The following is a 16,992-nucleotide window of genomic DNA, read 5'->3' on the forward strand; positions in this document are numbered from 1 at the left end:
TCATGGGATAGTCATCTACGGCAGTGTCTCTCAAAGTGTGGCCCAGACCAGCAGCGTCAGCATCACCTGGGCATTTATTAGTGATATGATTTCTCAGGCCCTACCCCAAACTAACTGATTCTAAAACATTGGGTGGGGACCTGGCAATATAAGTTTTCCCGTGCCCTCCAGTTATTTCTATGGTTGTCTCAAGCCTGACAGCCACTTGCTCAGGGTAACACGAGAGTGATGTATTTTGGGAATGTCGTATGATTGATGGGTAGAAAGAAGGACTTCATTGTAGACAGTGGTCAGGCATTTGACATGAGAACAGTCAGCAACCTGGTGTGATTTTCTACAGCCATGACCATCTCTCTAGGTGGACAGAACATGCTGATTAGATTTAATATGGCCTGACGATTTTTCAGGTGATGATAATGAGACAAGATTGTTAGGAATATATGCAAAGGTGCAAGACAATGATGGGCCCATCACAAGCTAGATGAGATGGGAAACCCTGGGAAAATATGTGAATAATGTCTAATGGTGCCTCATGGGGTCAAAGTTTCTTAGAGTTGAAATATTAGCAAGAATGAGCTTTAAAGAGAGAAGGCTTAAAATTGCAGTTATGGAGGGGTGGGGTTATGTAAAGACAAGTCTGGGGTATGACCTTTGAAATGAGTGGCTTAGGTGCAATAGAGAATGTGAGAGTTGAAGGATTGGGCGTCAAGACACTGAGGGTCTCGGATATTGAAAAGATCACATATATGGGTACTGGAGTCACAAAATATGTTGGAGAAATGGCAGTGAGCCAGGAGCTAAAATCTTTAAGGAATTAGCAGAGTTGCTGTGGGTTCTGTAGGTGACTGCAGCAAGTTGGAGCTGTGATTGATAAATTCTAATGAGATGACATTCAAAGATGAGGATTTTTGTCATTGTTTTTGTGATGTGATGTGATATAAAATCGGAAGGACACCTGCCCTGCCTCCAGGCCTGGTGTTGCAAGAGTCTTACAAGGCACAACAGCCACCACTTCAGAGGGCTGGGTGAAAATTAATTTTCTGGAAGGAGACTCAGTTCATTTAGAGCAAGAAGTGAAAGGAAAGTTCTGAGAAGAACTGAGCATGAATTCCAGAATACAGTGTGGAAGGGTTCCAGGAATTGGGGATGGGCATGGAGTGGATGAGAAAAGGGGAATTATCAAGACGCTTGAGGAAAGAGTCCAGGAAATTGAGAGATGACTGAAAGTCTTGGCTTCTTGTGGGGCCTAACATCCATCAGTGCTCAGTCACGTCCTACTCTTTTGCAACTCCATGGACTATAGGCTGCCAGGCTCCTCTGTCCATGGAATTTTCCAGTCAAGAATGCTGGAGTGGGTTGCCATTTCCTTCTCCAGGGGATCTTCCCATCCCAGGGATTGAACCCATGTCTCCTTCATTGGCACATGGATTCTTTACCACTGAGCCACTAGGGAAGCCTCAAAAGGAAACATGTGAAAATGAGATTTGCCTAGATGTGCTCAACATAGATGTCAAGGTCAAGGCTGGAAGTATTGTAGGGTAGTGGGCTGTGGGTGTCTTGCCAGGAGGGTCCTGAGAGCCTTTCTTTTACTCCTGATGACAGTGAGGGCTTCCCAGGTGGTTCTAGGGCTAAAGAGCCTGCCTGCCAATGCAGAAGATGTAAGAGACGTGGGTTCAATCCCTGGGTTGGGAAGATCGCCTGGAGGAGGCAGTGGTAACCCACTCCAGTGCTCTTGCCTGGAGAATCCCATGGACAGAGGAACCTGGTGGGCTACAGTCCATAGGGTTGCAGAGAGTCACACACCACCAAAGTGGCTTAGTACTCACGGTGGTGTGAGACCAGGGATGGGTAGCCTTATTCTCAGTATCTGGAACTCTAGGAGAGTTGTGGAGGGAAGGGTGATTTTCTTCCTGTGATGTCCAATCAGAGTAGATTTGGAAGCATGTATTTGAAAATGGTATTGGAAATGAGTTGAAGAGCAGATGAGTCAAGGCTTCTTTAATTTCAATACCCCAAACTATGCCCTACTTGAAAGTTACAGGGTGGCCTATTACCTATTCTTATCTTATTACAGGGTGGTCACTTATCTATTCTTATCTTCTTTAAGCCTTGCCAGTGAAAAATTAAAAAAAAAGAGATATGAAAAGTACCTGAATTTGTATCCATTTATCCCTTCAGTTTTGTGAGATCCAGTGATTTGTACTTGAGTTGTATTCATTGGTATAATTTCCAGCAAGAAAGACCACTTCATTCCATGTTGGTGCCCCATTCATTCCCCTAGCATATTCACATATGAGGAGGTGTTTGGTTTGTTTACCAGTGAAGAGATGCTCTTAGGAACCAGCATGCTTTGATGGCTTGAGCAAAGGTCCTGGGTGTGAGAGATGTACCTAGGATGCAATAATTCATACTTTTCTGGGGATGCACACCTGGAATGCAGAGATGGGGACTGCTGAAAAAGCAGCACTTTTAGATTCTAAATACTTGCAGAACAGCTAACTCCAATGGAAATCTCTTCAAATCTGGTAGGAATTTCAAGGTCTCTGGGCCCTACACACTCAGCTTGCACACTATAAGCCTGTGCTCTGTGTGGAAATGCTTGGATGAAATTAGAATTCTCATAATGCGTCTTTAGTGGCAGAACATCATTTGCAGACTGACAAGTCCCATTGGAAAATGTACACCCCTCCACCCCCACCCTTGGCTTAACGTGTGGCAAGGGAAAAGACTGATGCAAAAATAATACCTCTTCATGAGTTAAGATCAATTTTAGAAGAAATTAAAGAAGAATTATGTATTTTCAAGGAAATGAGTAATAGAGAAATCTCTGGACAGCTTCTGGCAACTTTGATATCTGCAGGGAGTTGGAGGGATAAGAGAGAGAGATCTGCTTCTCCAAGGTGTGTACTAAGAAACAGAACAAGAGAAAAACAAACACGAAATGACAACCAAAAAACCCCTTTAAACCTGAAAGGAAGACTTGCCTTTAAAGTGGAATGTCAATCATTTTCTCACTCACTTCCCTTTTTTACTGACTGTTACTACCAGCCATGGTTAGTTTCTTTTCAGATATTTTCTGAATAGAGAAAATATCATTTTGAAAAACATAAATGTATCTATTATTACCTGTATCATACCCTGTATCTATTATTCTTCAATTTTGTTTTTAATCTATTTTATTTTATTTATCTTTTAATTGAAGGATAATTGCTTTACAGAATTTTGTTGTTTTCGGTCAAATATCAACATGAATCATCTAATGTATGTTAGACCTGAAGATTTCCTATAATCTTTCATTCAGTTGTTTAATGTTCTGTGTATATTTAATGACATAATTTATATAACCTATCCCTGTTAACCTTTAAATGTCTTTCATCTGGTACTATTATAACAAAACCACAGTTGATATCCTTGTGCGTATATTTTTGTGCACTAAAGCAAATCTATCAGAGGGCTAAATTCATAGAAGTATAATTCCTGCATCAAAGAATACATGCATATTTTTTATCTTGTTAAAGTGTTTTATTTCAGGTTTAAAGTGTTCTTTTGACTCAATAGTAGAAGATGAGAAATATATAAAAATAAGTAATGGTAAAGGTAACAAGAAATAGAGTCGGTTAATAAGCAAGTAAAAAGATAAGATATCCTCATAATTAAAGAAATGAAAATTAAAACAAGATACCATTTTACCAATAAGTCTGATTCCACATTTCATTGGTGAAGATGGGGAACCCAGCACAGGCCTGTGCTGTTGGTGGTGGTGCAAGCAGTCATCCCTTGTTTTGGAAGATGCTTCAGAAATAGCTCTGTCAATATTTTTACTCCTAAATGCCCTGCCACTTGGCCTGGACCTATGATTAGGACATATGCTTAGAGAAGCTCTTTAGACACTGATTTGGCTTCCCTTGTGGCTCTGGTAAAGAATCCTGCAATGTGGAAGACCTGGGTTCAATCCCTGGGTTGGGAAGATCCCCTGGAGAAGGGAAAGGCTACCCACTCCAGTATTCTGGCCTGGAGAATTCCATGGGCTGTATAGTCCATGGGGTCACAAAGAGTCAGACATGACGGAGCGACTTTCACTTTCCCTTTAGACACTGATTATATTTTTCAGTTTCAAAAGCTGTCTGACTTACCTCATTATGGACTGATTTACTAGTTTGTGTCTTAAGTCTTTTTTTTATTATTAATTTATTTTTGGTTGTGCTGCGTCTTCGTTGCTGCCTGTTGACTTTCTCTAGTTGCAGTGATTGGGGCTACTCTTCATTGCAGCACATGGGCTTCTCATTATGGGCTTCCCTTGATGCAGAGCACAGGCTTTAGGTATGCAGGCTTCAGTAGTTGCAGCATGTGGGCTCAGTAGTTGTGGCTTACAGACTATAGAGAGTGGGCTCAGTAGTTGTGGTGCATGAGCTCTGTTGCTCTGTGGCATGTGGAATCTTCCTGAACCAGGGATCTAACCCATGTCCCCTACAATGGCAGGTGGGTTCTTGTCCACTATATCACCAGGGAAATCCTAAAGGTATTTTTTTTTAATTCATTTAATTAATGTTTATTAGGCATCTACTATGTACCAGTGGGAAAACAGTGCGGGGTCGGGGGGCTTGGTGATGATTAGCAGTGGAGGGACAGACAAGGCTTCTGCTCTCACAGAATTTGCATGCTAATGGAAGAAGTTAGCAGCAAGCAAATATATCTGATGTATAGCAGTAGATGACAAATACTGTGGTGGGAACAAAACAGAAGAAGTGATGGTAAGTGCCTGTAGGGCTGTTCTATAGGATGCCAGAGAATCTCTCTGAAGAGGTGATATTCAAGCTGAATGATGAATGATAGAAAGAGGTGGCTATGCAAAGACCTGGAAGGGGCCCACCAAGCAAGGAACACAGCATGGGCAACGGTCCTGGGCCTGCAGGAGGACCAGTGTTACATAGTGAATTGTGGTGGTAGTTTAGTCACTCAGTTGTGTCCAGCTCTTTGTGACACCGTGGACTGTAGCCCGCCGGGCTCTTCTGTCCATGGAATTCTCTAGGCAAGAATACTGGTGTAGGTAGCCATTTCCTTATCCAGAGGACCTTCTCTACCCTGGGATGGAACCGGGGTCTCCTGCATTGTAGGCAGATTCTTTGCCAACTGAGCCACTAGGGAAACCCTGAATTGTGTCCTCCCAAAATTCATATGTTAAAGCCCTAACCCCCAAGGCGACTGTATTTGAAGAAAGGGCCTTTAAAGAGGTACGCAAGGTTAATGAGGTCATAAGCTCAGGGCTCTAATCCAGTATGACTCGTATCCTTGTAAGAAGAGGAAAAGATTCTAGGCATGTGCAATACCTCGAAGGAAGGCCAGTGAGAAGACAGCCCTCTGTAATCCAAGGGAAGAAGGCTTAAGGAAACCAAACCCATTTGGTTTGGGTTTCCAACCTCCAGAACTATGAGAAAATAGATACCTGTTGGTTAAGCCACTAGTCTGGTGTTTTGTTATTGCAGATTGAGTATACTAAGACAACCAGTGTGTCTGAAGCTTAGTGTCCAAGAAGTAAAAGCAAGGACGTGGAGTTTGAGATGTAGGCAGTAGCCAGGCTCAGGATGACAGGGCTTTGAGGACCAAAGTTAAGAGGCTGGGTTCCATTCTAAGTGTAAAGCTATGTGGGGGTACACTTAAAACCCTTGCTCTGATTGCTTTGATGAGAGTGGAATGGAAGGGATAAACAGGCAGTAGAGAGGACATGAGGAAGCCTTCACAGAAGGCCAGAAGAAAGAACAGATGATGCTCTTGGCTAGAGCGTAGAGATGGAGACTGAGAGGTTAACAGAGGGGGGATATGGTTTTCTGTGAGGGAAGCCAAGGGGAACCCTCCCCAGTGGTGTACCAAGCGGTGGTAGGAGTGATTCATCCAAAAAGAGATGCACCGTCTACAGAGAATTTGAAGACATTAATAACATTGAGCAAAATTCCTCTGCTTTTTATTGTCATCATGTACTGGTAATTCCAGACAATGTCCATGGTAAAGCATTCCTCCTGGCAAGCTTGGAAATCTACCATCTCCCACCACCCACCTGCCTTGGTCCAGAGGCTGGGAGAGGGAGCGTAAGCCTAGTAAGTACACTCACTGGTGCAATGAAGCTGAGTCTCAAGTTCTTCACTGTAAGACTGTGACTTCCGCTCCCTTCCTAAAGAGAGTGGATAACGGTGTGAGTGGACAAAGCAACAGAATCCCTTCTGCCAGCACTTTTCCACAGGATGGAACAGGGCAGATCCCTTCTTTGCCCCTGAGGCACACACATAGGGAGAGGTGGCGAGGCAGTCTTGAATTCTCCTTTCTGTTCTGTTATCTGTTGAAATTAGAGTTTCAAAGTGAAGTCAGCTGCAATTCAAACCTTTAGACAAATGGTCAAGGCCATGGTCAACCATGGGCAAGGCTGTCCCCTGAGGAAGGGGGGCCAGCAGCATGTCAGGGCAGCCTAGCTCCTCTTGGGCCACTGCCAACACCCACGAAAGCTGAGGATCATCCCTTGGCACAAGTGAGCTGTGTAGCTCATCTTTTATGATATACAGGGACATACAGGGACATTGTATATGTTGTATGTGCTTAGGCGCTCAGTCATGTCCAGTTCTTTGTGACTGTAGCCCACCAGGCTCCTCTGTCCATGGGATTTTCCAGGCAAGAATACTGGAGTGGGTAGCCATTCCCTTCTCCAGGGGATCTTCCTGACCTGGAAATTGAATTCGTGTCTCCTTCATTGTAGGCAGATTCTTGACTGTCTGAGCCACCAGGGACGCCCTTAAAGGTTGTTAAGTTGTTTTAGAGGCCAAGTTGAGTTTTAGGCTGAATTCTTAATCTCAATCTATACACAAGCACATTGGCCAAAACAGCTCACCAGAGATTATGGAATGGATGAATAATACAGTATTTATTCCCCAGGTATGAACAATGGATCACTTCTTAAAGTCCTAGAAGAAATTAGAGTTAAAAGTGAAATCCAAATAGAAATCACCTTTCCCTTATAAACCAAGACTCTTAATTCTAAAATGCCTTCCCCTTCTGTTTCCTGTTCTGCTCAGAGTTAGAGAGCCTCACTCAGCTGCCTCAGCCAGCGTTATCTTCCTGGGAAGCTGCCCCAGTGGCTGTGTCCCCCTAGACATGGATCCACCCAGCCTCAGGACTCTCAGGTGCCCCATGCCCCCAAAGAGAAACTTACCTTGAGTCCTGAGACGATTGATCAGAGCCATAGATCCATACAAATAGCATTTATGGACGATCCCAGAAACAGTATTTCACAAATAGAAGCAATGTTCCCCTCTTTTTTTGAGCCAGCGATGGATCAAAGCTGAGACTTGGTGGAGGAAGTAACACAGAGAAGAGAAAGTATGAAGGAAAAAAAAAGTCATTTTGTCTTTAGATTTGCCAGGATGCCAGTTACTCTTTGCCAGCTGTCTGGAGTATACAACATGTTCACTTAAACTCAATTGGGAAAATTTTCCATCATGAGTTTCAACATACTGCCATATGCTTCTCCCTGAGCCTTACATAAGGCCAGAGCTTCTCGCCTGAGCCACAGCCGTTGGAACTTTCTTCCTCAGAATTCTGAGAAGAAGTAAAGACCGCTGTTTGCTGCATGCTTGTCCCACCAAACTTGCTGTAGCTGTAGATTCCTTTGGTGCTCATTGGCTGTCGAAATCCCCTGTACCTGTGGTTTGGTCCCCCTGCCTCAGTGGACCCCCAAAGCATTTCCTTGTCTCATTTTTTCCCTTAATTCCCCAGGCTGTGAATAAATTTAACTGCTCGGGAAGCAGCACAAAAATCCCTTGTTAAGCGCCCATTTCCTGGTACATTAAGACCACAGCTGTGGACAAATGGGGAAAACCAAATATCCTTTGTGTCTCATATGTCCAGCACTCCAAAGATCTCATGCATTCATGTCTCTGCACATATCCCCAGGCCTTTTTGACGTGAAACTCTGTGCATCTGAAAAGGACTCTACTCTTTTCAGGGCCATGGGTATATCAAGAGCTGTGTGAGACCCTAAACTTCTATGTGAGGTGACCCAGAGAAGACTTTACCAATGCCAGATGAGAGACCTTTATCTCTGCTCTCCACCAGACCCCTGCTCATTCATTCCAAGGCCCCAAATCAATAGTGCATTGCTTTTAGTGATAATTCCTCCTGTGGCTGCCCACCTGAGGATTTCTGACATGGATGCAGGTAATTTTCAATTGCTGGGGACTGCGATTACTGTCCAGATTCCTTGGCCCTGACATCCCAGACCTGCTTTAGACAACCACCTGTAAGAGGTGGAGGAATTGGTACAGAGGGAGAAGGATGTGGCCTGAGGCTCAGTAAAAAAAATGGGACAGGAAAGAAGTCAGTGCTTCTTCTGAGTGTGTGAAAAGTGAAAACGGAAGCTGATGGCTTAGTTTCTGCTTTGGAAACATGGTGTCTTAGTCCATTCCAGCTGTTTTAATGAATTACCATAGACTGAGTGGCATATCAACACCAAGTATTTCTTTCTCTTGGTTCTGGAGGCTGGAAGTCCAAGATCAAGATGCTGGGAGGCTTGGTATCTGGTGAAGGCCTGCTTTAATCTGTGGCTGCAGACTCACACAGTGAAGGGATGAACTGGCTCCCTGGGGTCCTTGTATTAAAATAAGAGCACTAATCCCAATCAAGAGGGCTCTACCCTTATGACCTAATCATCTTCCAAAAGCCTCATCACTTAATACCATTACTTTGGGGGTTGGGGCTTCAACATATGATTTTTGAGAGGACACAAAAATTCAGAGAACATGACAATCCTGGATCTTACTATATGTGGTCAAATGAATGTTTGGTCCTCTGATCTAAACAACTCCATAAGCAAGGACTAGAAGCTTGCTGCAAAAGGCAGGTTGTGGGTGCCACTGAGCAGGCATGCCTGGGCTCTGAATTTGAAAGATGATGCTGATCTTTTTTCAAATTAGGAGATACAGTGACTGCGAATTAGTGAATTAGCAAAATATGAACCATTGAATATCAGGCTCTGATTATGTGGATTGACTACCACTTTTCTCATGAGGGAGAGAAACTTGGAGAAAGAGAAGGGATGGGAGAGCACCCAGTATTTATCATAATATAATACTTGTGGTATTTGTGCAGAGTGCCAGATAGAGAGGTGTGAGGAGTGTATCAGTCAGGATTCCAGCTACGAAGGAGAACCAGTAGAGTGCATGTGTGTGTGTGTGTGTGTGTGTCTGTGTAAAAATTATATTTATTGCAAGAAATTGGCTCATGTGATTGTGGGGACTGGCGAGGCAAGTCTGAAATCTCTAGGGTGGGCCATCAGGAAGGGCAGGTTGAAGACTCCGGGGCAGGAGCTGATATTTCATTTCACAGGGGAGTATTTTTTTCCCTTACTCAGGGAAGCCTCCATCCTGCTGTTCAGGCCTTCCAACTGCTTGGGTCAGTTGCATCCAGATTATCCTGTCCAAAGGATAACCATCTTCTTTACTTATAGAGTTAACTGATTATGGACATTAATCACATCTATAGATATCTTTGAAGCAACACCTAGATTAGTGTTTGACTAGCTCAGTACTCGAGTCAAGCCAGTTTGACACATAAAAAGTAAGGGGAAATGTATCCTTTTCTCTAACAACTGGGCAGATGTGAGGGGAAAGGTGTTTCAGAGAGTGAGAGCACCATATGCAAAGAGGAACTGGAAGAAACTCAGAGTGAAGGAGAAAAAGGTTACAAAGGCAGATGGGAAAAATAGGCAAAGGGTACAAAATCATAGGTACCCTCTCATTTTAGAACCAGAGAGTTTGACTTTTTATCCAGATACAAAATTCGTGATATTCTCAGGTAGCAAAGGTATGACAAGGATACTTGTTGTAGAAAGATCAAGCAGCTGACCATATAAAGGGCCTGGAGGAGCAAAGCTGGAGACTAGAAGGCTGGTTAAGAGATAGTGGACAGTATCCAGGTCAGAAATGTGTTTTGGGGTAAAGCCTGAGAGAAGGGTATAAATTCACCATAATTTAGAAGGTTTAAGAAGTAAAGTTTACAACGCATGGTCAGGACTGAAATGGAGTTGAGAGAGCAGTCCAGCCTAGTCTGGGCAATGGGAGTTTGGGTCATTCATTTGCTGAAAGAGTGAAATGGGAAGGGGATACAACTTGGTGCCACCACTGACATGTAGTGCATGTCATGGGTTTGGTATCAGAAGGAGTCTATGAATATCAACATGTTGACAGGCAATTCTGGAGCACTGGAGGGATGTTTGAACTAAAAATAAAACTATAATCTTTTAATATGTAGTTTCTGGTTGTTGTTATTCAGCCCCTAAGTAGTTTCCAGCTCTTTACGACCCCATGGACTACAGCCTGCCAGGCTTCCCTGTCCTTCACTATCTCCTGGAGTTTGCTCAGACTCACGTCCATTGAGCTGAGGATGCCATTCAACCATCTCATCCACGGTTGCCCCCTTCTCCTCCTGCCCTCAATCTTTCCCAGCATCAGGGTCTTTTTCCAGTAAGTCGGCTCTTCTCATCAGGCAGCCAAGTACTGGAGCTTCGGCTTCAGCATCAGCATCAGGCCTTCCAGTGAACATTCAACATTTCTTTAAGGATTGTTTGGTTTGATCTCCTTGCTGTCCAAGGGACTCTCAAGAATCTTCTCCAGCACCACAAATTGAAAGCATCAGTTCATCGGCACTCAGCCTTCTTTACGGTCCAACTCTCACTTCCATACATGACTACTGGAAAAAACATAGCTTTGACTATACAGAACTTTGTCAATGATTTATTGGAGAGTTGTGCAAATGAAAAAAAAGATTATTTAGAAAGTCTTTGAGTAGGAGAAGCCCCCAAAGAGAACAGGAAAAGAAATGAGAATAAAAGAAGAAAAAAGGGACAAGGAGAGAATCCTCAGGGACACTAGCATTTAATGGACTGAATAGGAAGAGGATCTTGTGAATGACATAAAAATCAGATGAAGTATATGCTCTTTCCAACCACTCTGTAAACAGTTTTTTTCAGTTAAGTATTGCCGTTGGTCCTCTTCCATTCTTTCACCAAAGAGGTATCAAATGCCTTCCAGTGCCAGACACTATCCTGGAAATACAATAATGTATTTCTGCCCTAAAATACTTTAGATCAGGATTTTCTGTGTCTGTAGATAGCTGGGATAGAGCAAAGTCACCCCCAGCCGAGAACCACTGCTCTCAAGACTAATGGTAGGGACAAATAAACATGCAATATATTTACATCATAATAGATGTTATAAGAGGTATGAAATTGACCAATTTGTTGCAAGTAACAGAATTCATTCTTGCTATTTAAGCAGCAAGGGATAATAAATATTCTCAGAAAGGGATATTGGGTAATGTATGGAATTGCCTGGAGCAACACATCTATCACAGCCAGAAAAAAAAAAAAACAGCCAAGCACCACTCCATATCACTATGGTGAAACATCACCACTGCCACTGCCTCCAGGAAACACCCAGTGTAACATCCAGAGCTTGGGTACCAGAAGCCTTCCACAGCCACCCCAGGAAAACCTGCCCACGCTCTGCCCACAGGGATGTCAGATGATTTTCCCATGTGATGCTTGCTCACTTCCAAAATTTCCATGGGTTTATCTAATTGATAGAACTGAAGTTATATGCCTGGTTGTGTTCTAACCAGTGGGAACCTGACAGTGTTGAAGCAAAGAAATGAGATTTTATTCATGACTTTAAAATACCATGTCACTTTCCACTTGTGACTCTTGAAATTTATGTTCAAATTCAATCCGTAAATCAATTTCTTTATTCCTTAGCACAAGCTTTCTATTTCTAATTGATTTCTACATAACTTCTCCTGGTATCTCAATCTGTATCTCAAGTTGACGTGTCTTAAAAACCATTCCATTCTGAGAAAAAGGAACCCTTATACACTGTTGCTGGGAATGTAAATTGGTGCAACCACTACTGAAAACAGTATGGATGTTCCTATAAAAACTAAAAATAGAGCTACCATATGATTCCACAATCCCACTCCTGGGCATATATCTGAAAAAGACAAAAACTCTAATTTGAAAAGATACATGTACCCCTAATGTTCATAGCAGCACTATTTACAACAGGCAAAACAAGGAAGCAACCTCAATGTCCATCAACAGATGACTGGATAAAAAAGATGTTTATATATTAATATATACATGGAATACCACTCAGCCATAGAAAAGAGTGAAGTAATGATGTTTGTAGCAACATGAATGGACCTAGAGATCATTGTGTTAAGTGAAGGCAGAAAGCAAAAGACAAATACCACATGATATCACTTACATGTGAAATCTAAAATAAGACACCAGTGAGCTTATTATTGAAACAGACTCACAAGACATAGAAAACAAACTTATGGTTACCAAAGAGGAAGGGAGGTAGGGGAAGGATAAACTAAGAGTTTGAGATTATTAGTTACAAACTACTGTATATGAAGTAGATAAGCAACTAAGTCCTATTGTATAGCACAGGGAACTATATTCAATATCCTGTAATAAACCATATGGAAAAGAATATGAAAAGGAATATATATATATATATATGCATGTATGTGTGTATGCATGTGTATGTATGTATGTATTATGTATGTATGACTGAGGGCTTCCCAGGTGGCTCAGCAGTAAAGAATCTGCCTGCCGATGCAGAAGCCGCAGGAGATGTGGGTTGGATCCCTGGACCAGGAAGATCCCCTGGAGGAGAAGATGGCAACCCACTCCAGTATTCTTGCTTGGAAAATTCCATGGACAGAGGAGCCTGGCGGACTACAAGTTGCAAAGAGTCAGACATGACTGAGCGACTGAACACACACACACACACTCACACATACTCACACACACGCATAACTGAGTCACTTTAATATTCACCAGAAACTAACACAACACTGGAAATCAACTATACTTCAGTTAAAAAACAAAAACAGAACACTTCACTCTGCCAGGTGTCTGGTCAAGAAAGCCTGGCAGCTTTGAACGTCCCTTTATGCTGTGTCTAATCAGTGGTCCCATTCAGTTGATTCTGCTATCCCATTCCCTCTGTCCTCACTTTAGGTTTTGGATGTTTCTCTCAGTTAATTTGAGTCTAGCCATTTGTCCCATCCAAGTTCTTTCTCTTCTTGGCTTCCTGAGTACAGAAAGAAGGAACTAAAATTTATTGAAATTCTATGATGTGTCAGATGCTGTGGCAGGGACTTTGCATAACTGATCTCATTTAGAAGCAACTGGATAGTGTGAGAGGAGGAACTTTAAAATCAGAGGATTCTAAGAACCACAAGCAGCTACAGGAAAAAAATATAGATCGATTATACTTTAACAAAATTGAAGTCTTTTGTGCATCAAAGGACATTCTCAAGAAAGTAAAGAAGACAACCCATAGAATGGAAAGAATACTTGCAAATCACATATGATAAAAGACTAGTAGTCAAAACATTAGAGAATCCTTACAACTCAAGGGGAAAAAGACAATACCTGATTTTAAAATGGGCAAAGTATCTGAAGACATGTATCTAAAGAAGATATACAGATGGTCAATAAGCACATAAAAAAGATACTTGACATCTTTAGACATTAGGGAAATGTAAATTAAAGCAACAGTGATATACCACTATACCACTGCACACCCACTAGTATTGCTATAATAAAAATAAAATTATATTTGTCAATGAGGATGTGGGACAGTTGGAACCCTTACACATTGCTTGTATGAATGTGAAATGGTGCAACTTTTCATAATAGAAGCTAAAATTTTAATCATAAAGCCATTTATGTGCGAGGCACAGTGACAAGCACTTACATGCATTATCTTATCTAGTTATTTCAATAACCCTGGAAAGTCTATTCAATTCATTCTTTCCTAAAGTAGGTTTTGCTCAGATTCTCAAGATGCTCTGGGTTAAAATAAAACTGGGACACATTGCATTTTCAAAGCACTTGCGCAGAGTCACAGCACAAACTAGCCTATTACAGGCTCTGAGAACCTCTACAATATCAGAGAAAAATAATTTGGATAATCTAGTGTTTTGCAGATCATTTGGCCACTTAATGCTTATCAACAGCAGTTGCATGGAGCATATTCTGGGGGACATTGACTTGGAGTTGTAAGCTGTCACACTGACAGAGTTTCTACAGGAAATGATCCTGTTGAGTTTCACTATCTGCCTACATGAGTGTGCCTGCATCTGATAGAGTTAGTTTAAAAAGAGATAATCAAACAGTTCATTATTTGAAGTTATAGAAAGTAATCAAAGCAAACAGTTCATTATTTGAGTGTGTGTTTGTGTGTACATGCACGTGTATGTGTGTTTTCATTTAGGAAGTAGAGATGTTTTTGAAAGTTTGTTTTGTGCTCTGCCTAATTCTTGACTATTTACTCCCAAGCTTAATGTATTATCAAACAAGTGATTGTAAAGTAAACATAAAATGTAAAACCACATGCAGCATATCAACCATTAAGGTTCCTGTTGGAATGGAGAGACAAGGGAAGGGCATTTGGTGTTTGAGCTTCAGTTAAACAAGATTTGATTTAAAGCTCAGTTCAGTTCAGGTCTCTCAGGAGTGTCTGACTCTTTGCGACCCCATGGACTGCAGCACGCCAGGCCTCCCTGTCCATCAGCATCTCCTAGAGTTTACTCAAACTCATGTCCATTGAGTCAGTGATACAGTCCAAAAGCTGATACAGTGCAAATGACTGTGGCAGTGGAAGACCATATTGGTGCTTATGTGGCGCCCAGGTACCAGAACACCATGCAGTTAGATGGAGGACCTAAAGAATGGTTTAAAGTAAGATATCCAAGCTCAATTTGGAGAAATCCTTGAATTCTTATTAAGAGCCAAGCTTTCTATGAATACAGCAGAAGGATTTTATGGGAAACATGGATGAATAGCTATTTGCTGAATGATAGCAAATGCCCCTAATTTGCTCTGTTTAGAAGGTGGTCATAATGGATTTGTAAGCCAATGAACATAGTCTGTCAAAGGATTATTTTCTGCTTTGTAATTTTATATAAGAGGCCTTACAAAGATACAAAGTTTAAATCACATTTGATGGTTTTTTTATTAAGAAGATTAAAATTACATGCATTTAAGACTTTTCTTAAAAACTGGGCTGTACACTTATCCTATGCTCCATGTACCTAATAACTTATGGGGACATAAGGATGTTTAAAAATTCATTTGGAAATCTTTTTTTTTTTAATTTATTTAACATCAAGAATTTTAGTGCATCAAGGAGAAAGAAGCAAACATCTTCCTAAGAGAATATTACAAAGTAAATTTAATGGGTAGGGGGAAAAGTGTATCATAGGTTTTATAGGATTTAAGTGCATTTTGTGTTTTCATAGCTAACAATGGAGATGTTTAGATTGAAATATAATCACAATGAAACCTTTTTAATTCTTGCTTGTAATATTACCAAATTTGTAGATCCTATTCCCTTCCAAAAAGCTTTTAACCAGTAAGAAGCTACAGTAAGAGTCTCAAGTTAATATACAATGCCTTTTTTTTAACAGAGATGCTGGCTTTGCAAAATGCAAGAAACTTGTACAGATTTAAGTAATGCTTATGAATTTTTAAAATATATAATAAATTGTATTTCTGTCTATCCACTTTTACTATTAAAGAGAAAAGGGGAGCATTACTTTGTTAGAATTTTGTTCCCTATAAAAATGTATAGGAACATTTGCTGAGTGAAATCTCAGGGTTAACTGTATATTTTAGGAATTTAGCTTGCACAATTATTCTGATTCTGACATATTTTGTTTTTCCCATAAATTTTATTTTACTGTGATTTTTAAAATATATTAAGAGGTATAAGTCAATATGCTTCTGGATAATGAACCTGCCCCTGTCCTGTCTCATCGTTGCACGTATATTACTGTGTCTGCCAATAATCAATGTAGCTTGCATATGTGCTTAGTCGTGTCCAACTCTTGGTGACCCCATGGACTGTGACCCACCAGGCTCCTCTGTCTGTGGAATTTTCCAGGTAAGAATACTGGAGCAGGTTGCCATTTCCTACTCCAGGGGATCTTCCTGATCCAGGGATCGAAACCATGTCTCTTGCATTAGCAGGCAGATTTTTACTCCTGAGCCACTTGGGAAACCCGTCAGTGTAGCTTAAAAATACTCAAATAATGTAACACTTATATTGCCCAGTTTCAATGTCACTCTTGGGGTAGGCATAATAAAGTATTTTTAAATACACAATTCATAAAATTACTAGCATCCAAGCATTCTGAAAAATCCACTAGTACCCCTATGAATTTCATTACTACCAGGAAGAAATTTTTTACCATGGGTAAAATTATGCACATGAGGGAGTTTTAGCTGGGCTGGATCAGGGGTAGAGATTTACCTATTTATGGATAGCCATCACTCCTTGAAGTTCCTCCTTGTGACTGGACAAATGGTACCTACCATTAATTGAAGATTAAAAAGCCACACTTACCAATTTTATTGGGGTTCAGAACATTCAAGGAAAAGAAGTTGGGCATGACCATTACTGAGATTTAGACAAATTAGTGAATTGGAAAAGTCACAATGGAAGTCAATTTTAAAGAATAGCAGTGGCAAAAATGTGCAGAAGGAATTGGTTGTACTGGAACTGACTCAGAAATGAGACCTTCAAACAGGAGCAGTGATTTTGGATACAGAGTCAGGCTGTGGTACTGAATATATTTTGTATTCTTTCTTCCTAGGTTACCTAAACACTTTGCTAAGAAGAGAGCATTGTAAGAAGAAATTAAAAAATTGCAGCACTGGAGGCTCAAGTCAATTCTATTGAAAGCTGGTCTTTTTTTTCCAGAAGGTTCTGGACGGAATGGACTGGACTCTTTCAACAAGGGTTTTAATATGCAATTTAATTTACAATAGAATGTCCTATGTGACTAGAAAATGAAAGAGAAGTAAATGCTAGAGATATTGCTTAGGACTTTTGGGTGTCAAAACACTGAAACTAGGTGCTCCAGGAGCTGGGAAACTAG

At 41.1% G+C, this 16,992-nt stretch overlaps 1 protein-coding gene across 7 annotated transcripts in view; it reads left to right on the plus strand.

Annotated features, from left to right (window-relative positions):
• TLE4 (TLE family member 4, transcriptional corepressor) overlaps nucleotides 1-16,784 on the plus strand; it is a 275,661-nt gene extending 258,877 nt beyond the window's left edge. For all 7 annotated transcript variants that reach the window (XR_014058552.1, XR_014058551.1, XR_014058563.1 and 4 more), the window contains one exon: nucleotides 16,708-16,784. The gene's annotated coding sequence lies outside the window, so the exon portion shown is untranslated. The remainder of the gene's footprint in view (nucleotides 1-16,707) is intronic.
• Nucleotides 16,785-16,992: the final 208 nt, after the last annotated feature.

The sequence above is a fragment of the Giraffa tippelskirchi genome, chromosome 1, assembly GCF_054371585.1.
Source record: "Giraffa tippelskirchi isolate mGirTip1 chromosome 1, T2T-mGirTip1v1.2.pri, whole genome shotgun sequence".
Taxonomy (NCBI): domain Eukaryota; kingdom Metazoa; phylum Chordata; class Mammalia; order Artiodactyla; family Giraffidae; genus Giraffa; species Giraffa tippelskirchi.